The sequence below is a fragment of the Triticum dicoccoides genome, chromosome 5A (assembly GCF_002162155.2).
Source record: "Triticum dicoccoides isolate Atlit2015 ecotype Zavitan chromosome 5A, WEW_v2.0, whole genome shotgun sequence".
In the NCBI taxonomy this organism is placed as follows: Eukaryota; Viridiplantae; Streptophyta; class Magnoliopsida; order Poales; family Poaceae; genus Triticum; species Triticum dicoccoides.
Window position 1 is genome coordinate 549,479,816 of NC_041388.1, and position 15,958 is coordinate 549,495,773.

The window sequence follows — 15,958 nt, forward strand, 5'->3', positions numbered from 1 at the left end:
ATGCCCATGAGGATAATATTTAGCTTTCATCAACTTTGCACACAGAGAGTCCGGAAAAACCAAAAGACGCCAAGCTTGTTTTGCCAAAAGTGCTTGATTAAAAAGCTGAAGATCGCGAAATCCCATACCCCCTTCACTTTTTGGTCTTGTCATCTTATCCCAAGCCAGCCAATGTGTTCTTTTCCTATTCTCTTCATCGCCCCACCAAAAATTCCTGATAATCTGGGATAACTCCTCACACAATAAATCAAAGAATTTAAAAATACCCATTGTATAAACCGGTAAAGCCTGAACAACAGACTTGATCTGGATTTCTTTCACCCCGCTTGAAGCATATTTTTCAATCCAATCTGAAACACGCTTGAGTGATTTACCTTTGGTGGATTGAAACTTACCCACCTTCATACGGCCTTCTGGTACAGGCAAGCACATATATTTGTCCTCAAATCCATCGATGGTGAGTTTAAGGATAACCAGGATGGACACCTGGTCCTCCATAGAGCATTTTTTTTTGCCAAATAAGACGGAACATTTATCCGGACTTAATAGTTGTCCAGTTCCCTCCTCATAAGCCGACAAAATACCTTTAACATTTATCCTGCAAGCCTCTTCTTAAGCACATTATCATCCTTAATATATATACTTTTTCTAAGCATCAAGCAAAGATAACTTCCAGGGGACCCGGATGAACCAGAGTTCTTTGTATGGGCACCCAACCTGTGCCATGCCGCTCTCAAAGTAGAGTACGAGTAGCATACATCGATTTGAAACTCTTGGACCTGGAATGCTGCTCTCAACCTGAATTCTGCCACTTCCACCCCAAACTATTCTCCTAAATCTAATGCTCTGCCCAAGTCTCCCTCCAAAACAATTGAAAACATCATGTCAGTACTCAAAGTAAGGTTATAAAGAAGCACTGGCATATTTTCTACAAAGAGGGACATACCCAATCCACAAATATCACCAGGATTTGGTCTTTTGCCCATTCTCATTTTTTTTACAACACCTGCAAGATAAACCAACCTCTAGCTTTTAGTATGACTAGATTGCGCCCCGGGTGCAAGACACGGACAGAGAGAAGTTCTATTTGAGTATTAATCACCATACATTTGTAGGGGCGGTAAAGAATAACAGAAGGTACCAATGGGAAACCCAGGCCCAGGAAGCTAATTAAAATCAAGAATTCTGTGGGTACAACCTAATGAGCATTCCATACCAATATCAGACAACACCCAACAGCTGAGCTGACATAACTTCAGCTTTAGGCATTAGTACTATTTTTTTCTTCATATCCATATGCTAAAAAGCTTTTTTATGAGGTATGCTTCATTACAAGGTAGCAAAGCACAGGTTACTTCATACCTGTAAAACTATGTCAAATTTCAAGAGTTTCTCAACAACAAACTGAGAAAACACACACAAGAAAGGGCATTGTTCTGAAAAATCAAGCAAAAACAAACGTGTATGCTCTGCAATCTCATCTGGGGCATTTCCTCAAAAGTATCGTGGGCTACAAAATCACACATATACATCGACAAAGAGGTCACAGATGGCATGCGTGAGATGACGGTTGGTGTAGACTGGGTGAGAGTATAGAACGAAGAGAAGCTTGGCTCTCTAAATACAAGCATGACGCATTATCCTCATTTAGGTAGCAATGAGAAACCCAGGCTCAAGCTAATTACTAACCTAATAAGCATTCCATACCAGTATCAGGCAACAACCAGCAGCGGAGCTGAAATTGCTTCAACTTTAGGCATTAGTACTATTTTTTTCATATCCATATGCTAGAAAGCTTTTTTTACGAGATATATGCTTTGTTACAAAGGTAGCAAAGCGTAGATTACTTCATACCTCTAAGACTATATCAAATTTCAAGATTTTCTTAACAACAAATTGAGACAAAACACACACACAAAGAAAGGGTATTTGTCGGAGCGTAAACTCAGGACATCAAGGATCAAAGATACCTTGTAATTTTGAGTTCAACGAGAGGCTAAAACGCACGGTTTCCTTCTGAGAAAATCACAAGGGACACAAGGATTTTTATATAGGTTCAGGCCGCCATTGATAGCATAAAATCCTATGTCCTGTTCTTCGTTGATATGAAAATGGAGGTTGAAGTGTTGTTGTGTTACAAACGGGGTGCTCGGCGTGTCATCGGTGGTGGTTGGAGTCCTAGCTTGAGTGCCCGAGCACTCCTATCTCTACTCGGCTAAGTTTGATGTACTATCGCCTTCTGGTGATGCTCGGAATGGGAGTAGTGTTAACTGGTGTGTGCATGTGTGTGTGATAGCTCAATCGTTTGTCTTAAAATGACCTCGGTCCTCCCCTTATATAGGCATGGGGACACCATAATAGTCGGTTTAGTATGTGTGAACAAATACTAGTTGAAGGTCGGCGTCCATCTTGCAGATGTGCATTTGTTTACGGTTCAGAAGATAAGCTGATACTGCAGAGTGTCAGGTACTCAAGTGCTTTTGGTAGATGCCTGGGTCCCGCTTGTCATTGTCCTGCTTGTCTTTGTTGTTAGAATAAATTCGAGGCATACCGTCAATTATCCGAGGACCAAACAATCACACGAGCATGACACCGAGATTTGTAACGAGGTTCATCGATATGGCTACATTCCCGGGGCTTGACTACGGGCGCTCCTCCCCGTGACACCGTCACAATACCGCACACCGGCCACCCGGGCGCCGGCACACGCCGCCGGCTCCCCCTTGCGCGCCTATACTATTATGTTGGCATATGTTACTTCATGTGTCTACTCCCGTTATATATGAGAGGTCTAGGATACACGTGTCCTATTAGGACACAACTCCACATCCTATTTAAACATAATACAACTCCTAGTCCAACTGTAACCTACCTTGTACACAATATTCGACACAACTCTAACAAACTCCACCTTGGCGAATATTCTCCACCACCTTGAATTTGTCACTGCGTCAAACTTTCATGTACATTGGATTTGAGCTTATCCCATGAGTACAACTGCTACTCCAAAGACTCTATATGACTCCACCTGCAACTTGTAGTCCCTTCTTTTCTTGACCAGAGTCAACACTCGAACGAAATTAAGTTCCACATTACTCTAGTTTGCGCTCCCAACTTTCAGAGTATCCGTTCAATGCCATCACACATTGATCACTGACCTGCGTGAAAGTGAACAACTCACATATTGGGTATCACACATAAGAGTTACCTGAACTCAACATCACCGCTCCTTTCTTGACAGCCTGTTTGAAACTTGAAGGAATTTCACCATTGCTTGTAGTCATCTCAAGTCAAATTCACAGTTGTCTCATCACATGTATGACCACCAGAGCCCTGGCCCGTCTCCATGTCCCGTGCGTACTGCACGCCTCGTCGTTATTACTGCGTCGAGCCTCCGCTGTCCCGGTCGAGTCTTAAGGATCGCGAACCCACACCACTCAACCCCCACTGCAGAGTACCACCAATCATAACCGATCGATGACGAGTTTCACACTTTCATCAGACCACTGGGCTCCAGTCCGAACTGTGTGTCCCATGCTTTTCCCCTTTGCTGAATAGGCTTCGATTCCCTGGATCCTTACATCGTAGCCCCTCAATCCAGCTTCACATTCAACATGACTCCATGGTAGATGATCAGTCCACCCTCGCGCCCCGTCGACTTCAAGCTCCGTGTATATATCACCTCGAATCAACCCCGCGACATAGTCTTGTCGAAGCTGCACAAGCCCTCGGGGCCTGTGCCACGTGTTTCCACGCCCCAGAAGTCGGTCACCATCAACATCACGCTCCTACGTCGTCGTTGCCGATCTCACCACCGTCTTCTGTACCAACCGACTCGCGTCGATCCGTCAGACTAGCTTGTCCGACCAAGCCGATCTTATTGGACTGTACGACACACTCAAGGCTCCCAAATCGTCTTGTGCGAATCTCCATCCATCACCTGATAATTCCATCTTAGCTGACATGACTTCCCGCAACTCCTTCAAGCATCTCTATTGCACCAACAAATCTTTCACCTTTGTCTGCCATAACCCAAGGTTTCCAGTCCAGTCAACTTCTCCACCTCAAACCTGGTACCCATTGACGCAATAGTCCTTTGTGTGGCTGACCATGCGAAAAATTATCCGAGCTTTACACACGATTCCCCAAGTACACAAATAAAACCTCCACATACTACTGGCAATTTCAACTAGATGGTCTTCACATGATCTACTCCCTTGGCTCAACCCCAAGAAGCTAGCTTTGCTTTGCCTTTCTGTGTCATATAGAGTATGGAGACTCGGTCTCCTTTTGTTTCCAAACAAATCTCACGTAAGTAGCCCTCCAGTTCCAACTTGCTATCGGCCGACTCCGCCTAGGCCTGCCTGCGCTGCCCCACATGGGCCAGCCCACGTCCTATGGACCACGCTAGCCCCCGCCTTGGCTTCAGCCACCTGTGCGCACGGCTGCACAGCGCGTGCCGCCTGCACGTTCCGCCACCACCGCGAAGCGCCGAGAACTTCGATCTCGCCGATAACTTCCTGCGAACTGATCACTTCTGTTTTTGGCCCAGATCGTCTTGCTGCTCTCTCCTGTCTTGTCCCGCGCGATCGCCAAAGATCCCGCCGACTAGCCACCGACCAGCTTCTACAATCACGATCTCTTCAAAACCTCCTCCTTTCAGATCAACTCGACCGCCTGCCGGACCTTTTCAACCTTGCTCATGATATCACTTGTTAAAATAAATCCGAGGCATATCGTCGATCACTCAAGGACCAAGCAATCACACGAGTATGACACCAAAATTTGTTAACGAGGTTCACCGATATAGCTACATCTGGTATCAGATTTAAGGTGGTGGAAAATATTCATCAAGGTGGAGTTTGTTAGAGTTGTGTCAAATATTGTGTACAAGGTAGGTTACAGTTGAACTAGGAGTTGTATTGTGTTTATATAGGATGTGGAGTTGTGTCCTAATAGGACACTTGTATCCTAGGCCTTTCATATATAGCGGGATTAGACACACGATGTAACATATGCCAACATAATAGCACATGCGCGCAAGGGGGAGCCGGCGGCATGTGCCGGCGCCCGGGTGGCCGGTGTGCGGTATTGTGACGGTGTCACGGCGAGGAGCGCACGTAGTCAAGCTCCGGGGATGTAGCCATATCGATGAACCTCGTTAACAAATCTCGGTGTCGTGCTCGTGTAATTGCTTGGTCCTTGGATGATCGACGGTATGCCTCGGATTTATTCTAACAATTGTCCTGCTTGATGTGACGCGAGGCACCGCTCCCTTGGTCAAAAAGGTTGTCTGGTCCTGTCGCTTTCACCTGATCGATAGGGTTTGCACCTGATCAGCCTGAGGTACCCGTCCAACCTGTTCGTTGTGATGATGACGGTTTACGTAGGCCTGCAGCGGCGAGGTTCTCCATTCGTAGAGAGAGTGACCTTCCTGCGCACGCGAGCCTGGGAGGTTGATGCTCGGGGTTTCGGGCACCATCCTTATGACACCAGGGCTGACGTCTTGACATCCTTCGCTTGGATTGTTTGTGTCATTTATATTTATTTATATGATAGTAAATACACACAATAGATCTGTGTACAACACATGTGGCCTTCATCTTTAACGGGGCAACGCTGAAAAACCCTTTATGTTTCTTATTTTACATGATTGTTTTTTGGGGGCTGGCTCATTTGGCAGGCGACTCAGGGTACCCTTATTTTTGATATGCCGACTGTATTGTTCTAAAGAACCAAGCAAAATTTAAACAAACGTTTGTATGCTCTGCATGATAATCTCTCCAGGGGCATTTCCTCAAACATATCATGGGTTACAAAATCACACATATATATCGACAAAGAGGTCATAGATGGCTGCGTGAGATGTTCCTCTTGACAAATTGATCTTAGGAAGCGAAGGAGATGGTTTTATTTAGGACGGTTGGTGTAGCCTGGGTGCGAGTACATGCGGTGATGGTGCCTTGTTTGGGATTTTAATAGCATGTCATGACCAAAGAAGAAAATAGCTCGATAAAATGCATACCTATCATAAAGAAATATTACTGCGGTGTCAAGGATTCCTTGTTATTTCGCAATAACCAGATATCAGCTTCAAGAATCTCTCACAGTACAAGTGTTTTTCTAGTCGCCTTCAATAAAAAAAATGAATTAGATATGAACATTGCAGAGTAGTAGCATTCCTACAAATCACCAAGAATCAGAAAATGATCTCAGAGCTGCACTCGCAGTCTTGCAGTCAAATTAGAAACAACCGAAGAAAAGGGAATGTGAAGTACTCTTTCCGGTTCTTTTTACACCGCATATAAGATTTGTCTAAAGTCAAACTACATAAAGTAGGTAAACTTCATCGCTGATAACAGTGGCAAAGGTAGACTTAATAATGCCAAAATGGGCACAACCACAAGAAAAACTGGGTGTTTCCAATTCTATCCGTATTTATTTTCCCCTTATCCGTGTGAGGCTAAAAAAGTTATACAGCTAGGAGGATACCTTGTGCAGCAGTAGGTACAAATATTATGGGCATGCTTTCTTCAAATATTTGCCTTCAGAGGATGCTAAACATCAACTGATCTATCCAGATAGAGGCTAAATTGATGGAACACATCTGAAGGACTAAACTCAGGTCAACAGCAAACAGGTAAATATTTCACTCTTGATTAACAAAAACAAATTATACATGATCTACTATGCAAAGGACAGAATAAGTTGGCTACATCTGATTTACTATGCAATCAGCACAAAGAGTAGTAAATCGCCCTTGTCGCCTGTAGCTGACCACTGATCTAATATATTCAAGATTGAGATAATGAATAATACAAAATATGAACGTAGAGACTATTTCTCTATGCAGTCTCCATGTTCTTCAAGATCACTGGAGGACACGTCAGGGCATGAAGTTCTTCAGGATTTCTATTCATGTTTTACTGATAGCAACAGTGAAGCACCAATTACATATTTAAGGGGATTTCTCTGTACTGTTTACCGTTTGCACAACAGTCCAAAACTCATGCATTTTAATATTTCACATGCAGAAAGGTAAACTCTGGTTTTCTGTCCTTTTTATACTTTCACCATCAATCGTGCAAACCAATATGTAAATCTCTTATCAATAAACTGATAATCGTTCAAAAATAGCAAAAGAGCAACTGTGCATCTATTATTTCCCTCGGCGCATTTTCTCTCGAAAAGGAGGATTACTCCGGCCTCTACATCGGGCGATGCATATAGCCATCTTTATTGCATTATTCAACGAAGTCTTACAAAATAAATACATAGATCAACCCAAAGCCACCTTCCTGACAAAAAACTGTCGCCCTACCTACAAGATTGATGATGTGCCTTGACCACCACACACACCAAGAAATCCGCTGGCCTCACCAAGCCACCCGCTGGCTAGCCGGGAGCACCAATCGGTCTAGTAGACCCTCGGCATGCAACACATGGGCACATTGTAGAATCCGCCACCATCTTCTACGGTCTCATCTTCAACAGCAATCAATGCAGTGATCTTGCCAGACCCTTCCGCCGTCAGCGCCACCACGACGACAAATAGCGCGCGCCTCCTGCGCGCGTCCATCGAACGGTATCCAGCACCGAGACCCTGTTGCACCTTGCCGCCAAGACACGCCGTCGTCAATACTGTAGATTGTACGCCGCTCTACCTTGGTCACTGCACGAGAAGTATACGGAGGCCTGCGCCCAGCCACCAAGCCAAACACTTATCCCTCCAGCCAGTGTACAACCCCAAATATGATGTCCCAATGGGGGGTGACGATGCACGAACCTCGCCATCATCTGATCCAGAAAGCTCGAATTTGGGGTTTCCCCTGGGGCACACATGGAACCTGAATTTCCCCACAACGCCTCCAACAAGGTAACGACGCTCGCAGGCGCCGCCATCGACGGTTCTGGCCGAGGTCGAACTTCGCTGCAAATTTGCGCCCATCCCTTGCTGGACCACCAGATCGACCCCCTCCATCATCCAGCACGCCCATGGGTGACGTCTGCCGCTGGGGAACCATACGACCGGAGCCACACCACCGCTCGGAACTGCCGCCCGACAAGGGTGAGCAATCGATGATGGAGGGGCCCTCACCACTGCGCCGCTGATGCCGGAAAACACACACGTCCATGACACCCGCGCGGATCTCCACCGCAACCGCATCATGGAGCCACGGCGGAGGAAGGCCTTGCCGCCGCCATCATCCCCCGCCTAGGCTTTGCCCCACGTAGTTCCGCTGGCGGCGAGGAGAGGAGCAGCGTCGGCTAAAAGACCTAGATCGGATCGGTCTAGAGGGGATCGGGAGGGAGGAGATCGGGGGGGAGGGGGTCGAGAAGAGCGGTGGTGGTGGCCCGAGGAGGTATGGTTCAAAACTTTGCAAGCGTGCACTCTAAAAAACACTATAGTTGCTACTCCCTCCGTCTCATAATATAAAAACATTTTTGAAACAAGTTGGTGTCAAAAACGCTCTTATATTATGAGACGGATGGAGTAGTAAATAACATAACAGTGGCGATGTACACTTGTATAGGCCTCTTATGTGCTCTCAAAAAAACCGAGCATTACCTGCTTGAAAAATCATCTCACCTCTTAAAGCCCTTCTTAAATCAATGAAATGAAGTGTGAAGGGTGCCTAGGCCCTAGGCCACAACAGAACGACTAGGTCTTTTTTTGGGGCAAACAAACACCTAGCTCCACCTAGGCATGAACTTAGGCAAGATAGGCGCTAGTCAGTGGAAAAACACAATTAATAGCTAGCATTTTTTCCTTGGTCCTAAATAAAAGGATTCGAAAAGCATGTAAAGTGTGTAAAGTTGGGCCAAAAAATAGACAAACTGAAGAGGTGGTTTATGTGTCTTTGTAAATACGGAAGGAACACCAATAAAATCATAATGACCAATCATGGAAAGGATCATTAGCCAAGTAATATTATTTTTAATGCATCAAATATACAAAATGAAAGTAAGTAAACTCAGGGCTAATATAACCATTCGATATTCTGGACATAGAGCAGCTTGAAAGACACAAAAGCGCGCGCGCACACACACACACACAAAGAGGGAGACTGCTTACATTCAAACTACTACCGAACTCTTAAAATTGTTGATGCCAATTGCCCATCACACAAGTTTTCTGCCGGGCACAATATAGAAAAAGCATTATTTCATTCAATTGTGTCTTCATGAAACTGTGGAGAACTGATCAAAGTTTAAACTTACTGCAGAATGCAAGATTGTTAGTCCTCCTTTTATATCTAAAATAGGCTGAAGAGAGAAAAAACCTAGAAAAATATGAGGGTGGGTGTGATTAAGCATTCCAAGACTAAAAGGTAATTTACTGGATAAGTATGAAAAAAAGGAAACTACCACAACACAAATTAGAACTAATATCATAATGATCCCTACTCCTCCAACACTAATAGTCGTAAAGGCACCGTTGTATTAGCTTCTATGAATGAAATTTGATATAAGCATTAATTTGATAGACCAAAAACAATATGGAAAATCTGGAAGATTAACAAACATTTTCTGTCGAAAATTTCTCATAATAAATAATACGGTGTAGAATTAAAAACGACACAGAGAAATAAACGTACATATCTCGTTCCTATTCTGCAACAGAGAAAAATAAAACAACCAGACAAAGTGACAAACCAGTCTTTATGTGTGAAGGCTGGAGGCTATATGCTGATAAGTGAGAATCCATCAACGCAAACAAAATTTAAGATTGCCATTCCTATAAATGCAGAAGAAATGAAGCTCAACATTCAGTATAATATTGTTTTCATTTTCAGACATTTAACAAGGAAAATCACAGTAATTAAAAAATCACTTCAAACCACATTTTCTTACCCGCGAGCTTGTCAACGAAGTTCATTTGTGTCGCCGTTTCATCCTGACCTCACCCCCACCACTTGACCCATCAGTGGCCTAGGCCATCTCACAGGGTCAAACACATCCATTCACGGCGGAGGATATATCCTCCACTGTAACTGAAAAGGAAACATAAACGAATTAAATGAGCATGTAAAGGCAACAAGAGAAAATTGTGCCTAAAAATAACCAGTCTGTATGCTTTGAGATGGTTCAACAAATCAATAGTATGGTAAGGATCGAAGATAAATCTTCATGTCACACTATGCTCATGCATCACTGAAACGAAAAAAAGTGACATTCAAGATAGCTGACCTCAATGCAATTCTTTTGCTGAGGGAGGCAACATTGCTATACCAGATTTCATTTCAGACTTTCAGGTTAGCCATCCACAAAAGTAAGTAGTCTTAAGGTTCAGTTGCAAGCTCAAAGCTGGAAGCACCACAATATTAGATATAATCCACGCCTTCAGTGTTCATTAGTTTCTAAAACTAATCAATTGATAACACCTCATAGTCAAAGATCTAGCATCAAAATAGGAAATGTAGACAGTGCAAGCAAGATACACAACTGATGCATAGGGCTCTTGTCTTTATGGCATCACAAACCAGCAGACATGCAAATGGAAAATTAGCATACCATTTCTAGAACCTATAAACAATATAGTACAGCTAGCCTTCTCTTTAGAACACTTTACTATTATTTCAGTATGATATCAAATATGCTATCTCTCTCACATGAAACAAATGCTAGAAAAGAGAAATTCAGTCCAAACAGTTACATTAATCCTCCAGCTACAAAGTTTAGAGCAATAGTGTTCGAGCCTTAAGAAACTGAGAAAGCAACAACAAAAATAGAAGTACAATTATGTGTAACAGCGGCAAGCGTGGCAGACGCAAAAGTAACCACAGCCTTGCCTATCATCTGTAAAACCAGACTACACAAGAATAAAATAATATAACAGAACATGAACACCATGTATCCTATTCAGAGTGGTAACTAAGAAGAAAATAAAAATACGACGTGCATATATATAGGGTAGAAAACAATCAACAAGCTGAAAGCATCTTAATGGAAGCACTCACTAAGAACCTTGATAGAAGCTCATGAAGCCCCGCCTACATTAGCTCTATCTTCTTTTATCTGCCAAGATTCATATACATCACCAAGAATCACTCAAATTTGGCGCATAACACAAAGAATATCTTGTTGAGAGAGACGATCCTACCCTTGCATTTGAAATAGCTATATAAATGATACCTTTTGCTTTTTTAGGCGGCGGTACCAACACTTCCATTCGAGTAAATCCAAGGAAGGTAAATACCATATTCTTCTATGCTATAGAAGTGGTTAAATCTTGTTTAGATCATTTGGCAATAGAACTAACATGTTAAGTACATTATAGATAAGCGCAGCCCATTCATTTGCACTCTGCTTTCAAGAACCATACAAAAGAAATGAATAGAAGGCTGAGTCAACTAAAACAAACTTAGCTTAAAGCTCTCACAGTACAATCAGGAAAACTACAAATGGCGGAAAGCTATTCATAGAACTGCATTTTTCACCAAGACTCCGCTCATAACATGCATGGTATGAATCAACATTTGCTCGACATACCTTTACCATCACATTCAAGATTGCATCCATAGATTAGAAAAGCTGTATCTGCATTCCCTCAATCCGCCGCCATTCATACCTCACCTGAAAAAAATCATTTTTTTCACAGAACATAAATAATATCTTATGGTGAGATGATCTTAACTTTCATTCCAATTAGATTTCAAGCTGCATATCCGCACCACAGCTATATCAATGGTTTGCCTTTTCTGCACTCTGTCGGGCATGCAAAATCTGTAACAAAAGAAATGCACACATACACGACAGGCTGAAATTTCCTTTTTTATATAGATCAATATAGGCAAGGCAATGAGCAGTAGATGCCTGAGGTCAGCCAACAAAAAATGGAAGGCATCCACTACCTAACCCTTGACAAGTGGAATCAAATGAATAAACCCTAACTGTATATATATATGTGTGTATGTGGCAATGTGGCATTACTAACAACGCTGCAAATTAATGTAGGATGCCAAATATCATCAAAACTAAAATGTACGAACAAGAGAGAGAGAGAGAGAGAGAGAATTCAACATGTTCTTCTTCAAAGCTCTTCCATGAGATTCTTTCTCTTCTTTTTTGTCTCAGATCTAGAAAACGATAAATTGAGAAAACTAAAATGCAGGAACAAACGTAGGTGAGAGAGAGAGAGAGAGGATTTACCAGGTTCTTCTCCATGAGATTCTTTCTTTCTTTTCTGTCTCATATCTGGAAAATCATAAAATGAGAAACCATAACATCAAAACTAAAATGCAGGAACAAACGTGGATGTGTGTGTGTGTGTGTGTGTGTGTGTGTGTGAGAGAGAGAGAGAGAGAGAGAGAGAGAGAGAGAGAGAGATTATTCAACTTGTTCTTCTTCATCAAACCCTTCCACAAGATTCTTTCTCTTCTTCTGTGTCTTCGATCTGGAAAACCATAAATTTAGAAATTGAAATCACATTACCATAGTACTAAGGAAAAAACTGGGGGAGAAAGATGGCGGGAGACCGCATATGAGCAGCCTAGATTGGGGATGGTGGCGACGGCTGACGAGCAGCGCCACAGCGCCACTCCACCGAGACGCGAGCACCCCCTGAAGCTCTGGCTTCGCTGGTCCCTCCTTCACCACTATCCTCCCCTACTCTTCCATGACTATCGTGGCAGTGACTTGCGCTGGATCCGGAACACCGGCGCGCAGCAGAGAGGATGGAGAAATTGAGGACGTTATCTAGGGGGAAGAGAGAGAAAACAGAGGCGGTGGCAACCATGCGTTTAGGTTTCGAGAGCGGAGGAGCAGAGAAGCGAGGAGGAGGAGGAGGAGGCGTGGTGGTGGTGGAGAGCATGCGAGGAGGGGATGTGGGGCTCGAGGACGAGAGGGATCGCAACACGATCTACCCCACACCTCTCAGTCCGCATACGTCAAACCAGTCACTATCTCTTGGCCCCACAGGAGAACGACCCCACCAGTCATCCAGCGCCAGCCCAAGCGCGTGCATGGATAATGGAGGAACGGCTGAGCAGCTGACACAGAGATAAAAACAGCCACAGTAAAAAGATCGGACGACCACAGATCGCTCGCGCTCTCAGATGGCTTGTATGGCCGGGTAGAGCATCAGGGTTTATAGGTAGAATATATGCATAGAACACGAACGGCCAATTAACTAGATGATTTCTATGAGATAAATTTTGCAACCTTGCCACCTTACCTTCTCCTAAAACAACACATTTTATTTAAAGCTGCTTCAGGAATTTCAAACCGAGACATCATATACAGTATGCAATATTGTTTAAGCTGCACTACAATAGAATCGATTTCCCCACACAAGAAAGGAATTTATACCACCAACTATCCAACTTTTTATGCAACCTATGGTCAGTGTTTCTCCCGTCATTGTTCTAAGTTCAGTGTTATGAATATGAAACCCCCGAGCCCGAATACTACATCAGCAAACCCCCTCTCTAAAACAAGCAATTCCACTTTTATGAAAGTAACCTGAAGAAGAGAGAGACTAATGTTGAAAACAGCTACAACAAGTTTGAAGTTTATGACTCTTAAGGACAGATAAATGTTCAAAACAACAACAAACCATCCAATGTACTGAATTTGTATACGATTACAAACAAACGCAATAGAACTTCTGAAATTGTTTGCCACTTGATGCCTATAGACAGACACATATGATATGGTGCTATGGGTTCAGAACCTGGGACGACGCCATGGCCTATCCGCAGCCAACCGATGCAGCTAGGGCAAGCAAGCTTGGATCGTAGGTGGCCACGGCACCTGGTACGGGTACCCCGTGGGGTGGCGCTTCTCCCGGAGCGCGGCGTACTCCTCGTCGTTCAGCACGAGAAAACAGGTGAGCTCGGCGGCGTCCTTGTCCAGAGAAAGAAGAATGTTGTCTCCGACCGTCCAGTCGGCGGACCCGTTGTCGCTCCCTGCAAAATGGATGGGCTCCAACTCCACGTCCGGGCTGATTGACATGCTGCTACGTCCGGCGGCGGAGGCCCAGCCGCCGCCGGCGGACGAGAAGGCACAGGCCCTGGCGGTGCGGTTCCGAAAGCGATAGAGCACGCACGTCACCCTGAAGTTTGGCATGCTGATGCCCGCATCCGCGTCCTCGCCGTCGAGGAGGAAAGCACCCAGCAGGTGGCAGCCGTGGAACCACGCCGAGCCAGGGATTTCCCTGTAGCATCGCCTCAGGGGATCGCAGATGAGGAGGCGTGGCGCCAGCACCCTGTCGAAGACGAGCAGGAGGCCGCCCCGGATGTCGGCGAGTTCCCAGCGGGAATCTCCGAATTCCCCCCGCGGGAGGAAATCGAGCGCAAGATTCCAGGGGCGACGCCCCACGGCGAAGAGGAGGAGGGGGAGGGGACAAACACGGGGTCAAGGCTAGGCCGACGCGGGTTCGGGTACCCGTCGCAGTCGTCGACGCAGTAGTGGCCGACAACGTCGTCGGATGCGCTGTGGAGAGTGCCGTACCGGCGGAGGAGGCCGCCACCGTCGCCCGCGATTATGCGGCGCCAGCGCTTGCAGGTGCTCGCGGCGCGGACGAGGTTGGCAGGCGAGGGGAGGCGCAGGAACACCAGCTCGAGAAGATCGTCCAGGAGGACGTCAATCTCGGCCGCCGGCGGGGATCCCCTCCGGGAATTCTTGCGGCAGCGCACTACCGGAAAATGGTCCTACGCCGACGGCCAAATCTATGCCGACGGCTGCCGTCGGCCTACTTGGAGCTATGCCGACAACCTACTCCTGGCCGTCGGCTTATCCAGGCCGTCGGGCTACCCTGGTCTACACCGACGGCAGCCGTCGGCACAGAACAGCCGTGACCTAGATGCAGACACGCCGACAGCAGCCGTCGGCATAAGCCAGCCGTCGGCATACCTGTGGGCCCGGCGACCCCGCCCGTGACCAGCGGCTAACGCCGTCAAACCTATGCCGACGGTCTGGACGGGCGGCCGTCGGCATATCTCTGCACGCCACGTCACCGATCCGCGACGTAGATATGCCGACGGCAGCCATCGGCATAGGCGCCACGTCACCGATCCGCGGCACGGCGCCCACCTAAACCCTGCCGTCTCTATGCCGACGGCAAAGCCATCGGCATAGTTAATTTTTTACATATGTTTTTATGCTTTTTTTACATATGTTTTTATGCATTTTTTTACATATGTTTTTATGCTTTTTATGTATTATATGTAAATATATGTAGTTTGTAATTTTTTCCATAGATTATGAATATATATATATAGTTTGTATTTTTTTCGAGCACATTAATAATGGGCCGTCATGTTCTTTTGAATATAGGTCCTTATATTTTATTAAAATCAAAAACAGCTATGCCGACAGAAGTTTTGTGGCGGTTGCAAACGCCCGACACCCGTCTCCGGAGTGTGACCGCCTCACGTTCGCGGTGTGCCCCCCTCACGGACGGCGCCGCCGCCGGCATCTGGAGGGCGGAAACAGCCGCATCGGGTATATACGGAGGGGACGTTGCTCCCAAGTGTTTCTATGGGATGACCTACCACAATCGGGTGGTGTTGTGGCATGTCCGAAGAGGCGGCACGCATCTCCGGGGAGTGCCCTCCCTAATGGATGGCGCCGCCGCCGGCACCTGGAGGGGGGAAACGGACGCATCGGGTCTACCCGGAGGGGATGTAGCTGTCGGTTTGGCCCGGATGTTGCTCCCAGGTGTCCCTTGGGGCTGACCTAACACAACCGGATGGAGAGGTCCACTTTTCAAAGATCATCCGTGGAAAGTGAAAGGGCAAGATCTCGTGGTCAACCGCTCCAGGGTTAGGCGGGACGGGGGCCCTAGGGGTAGCAGTTCCACCGGAGCGTCGCACCGGCCCCTCATACATGCGGGGTGGTGCTGTGGCATGTCCGAAGAGGCGGCACACGTCTCCGGGGCGTGGCCTCCCAGCTCACGGACGGTGCCGCCGCCGACACCTGGATGGGGGAAACAGACGCGTCAGGTCTACACGGA

General features: G+C 46.0%; 1 pseudogene; it reads right to left on the minus strand.

Moving 5' to 3' along the window:
• Positions 1-13,716: 13,716 nt before the first annotated feature.
• The window catches only part of LOC119299952, a 7,620-nt pseudogene continuing 5,378 nt past the window's right edge, over positions 13,717-15,958 (minus strand).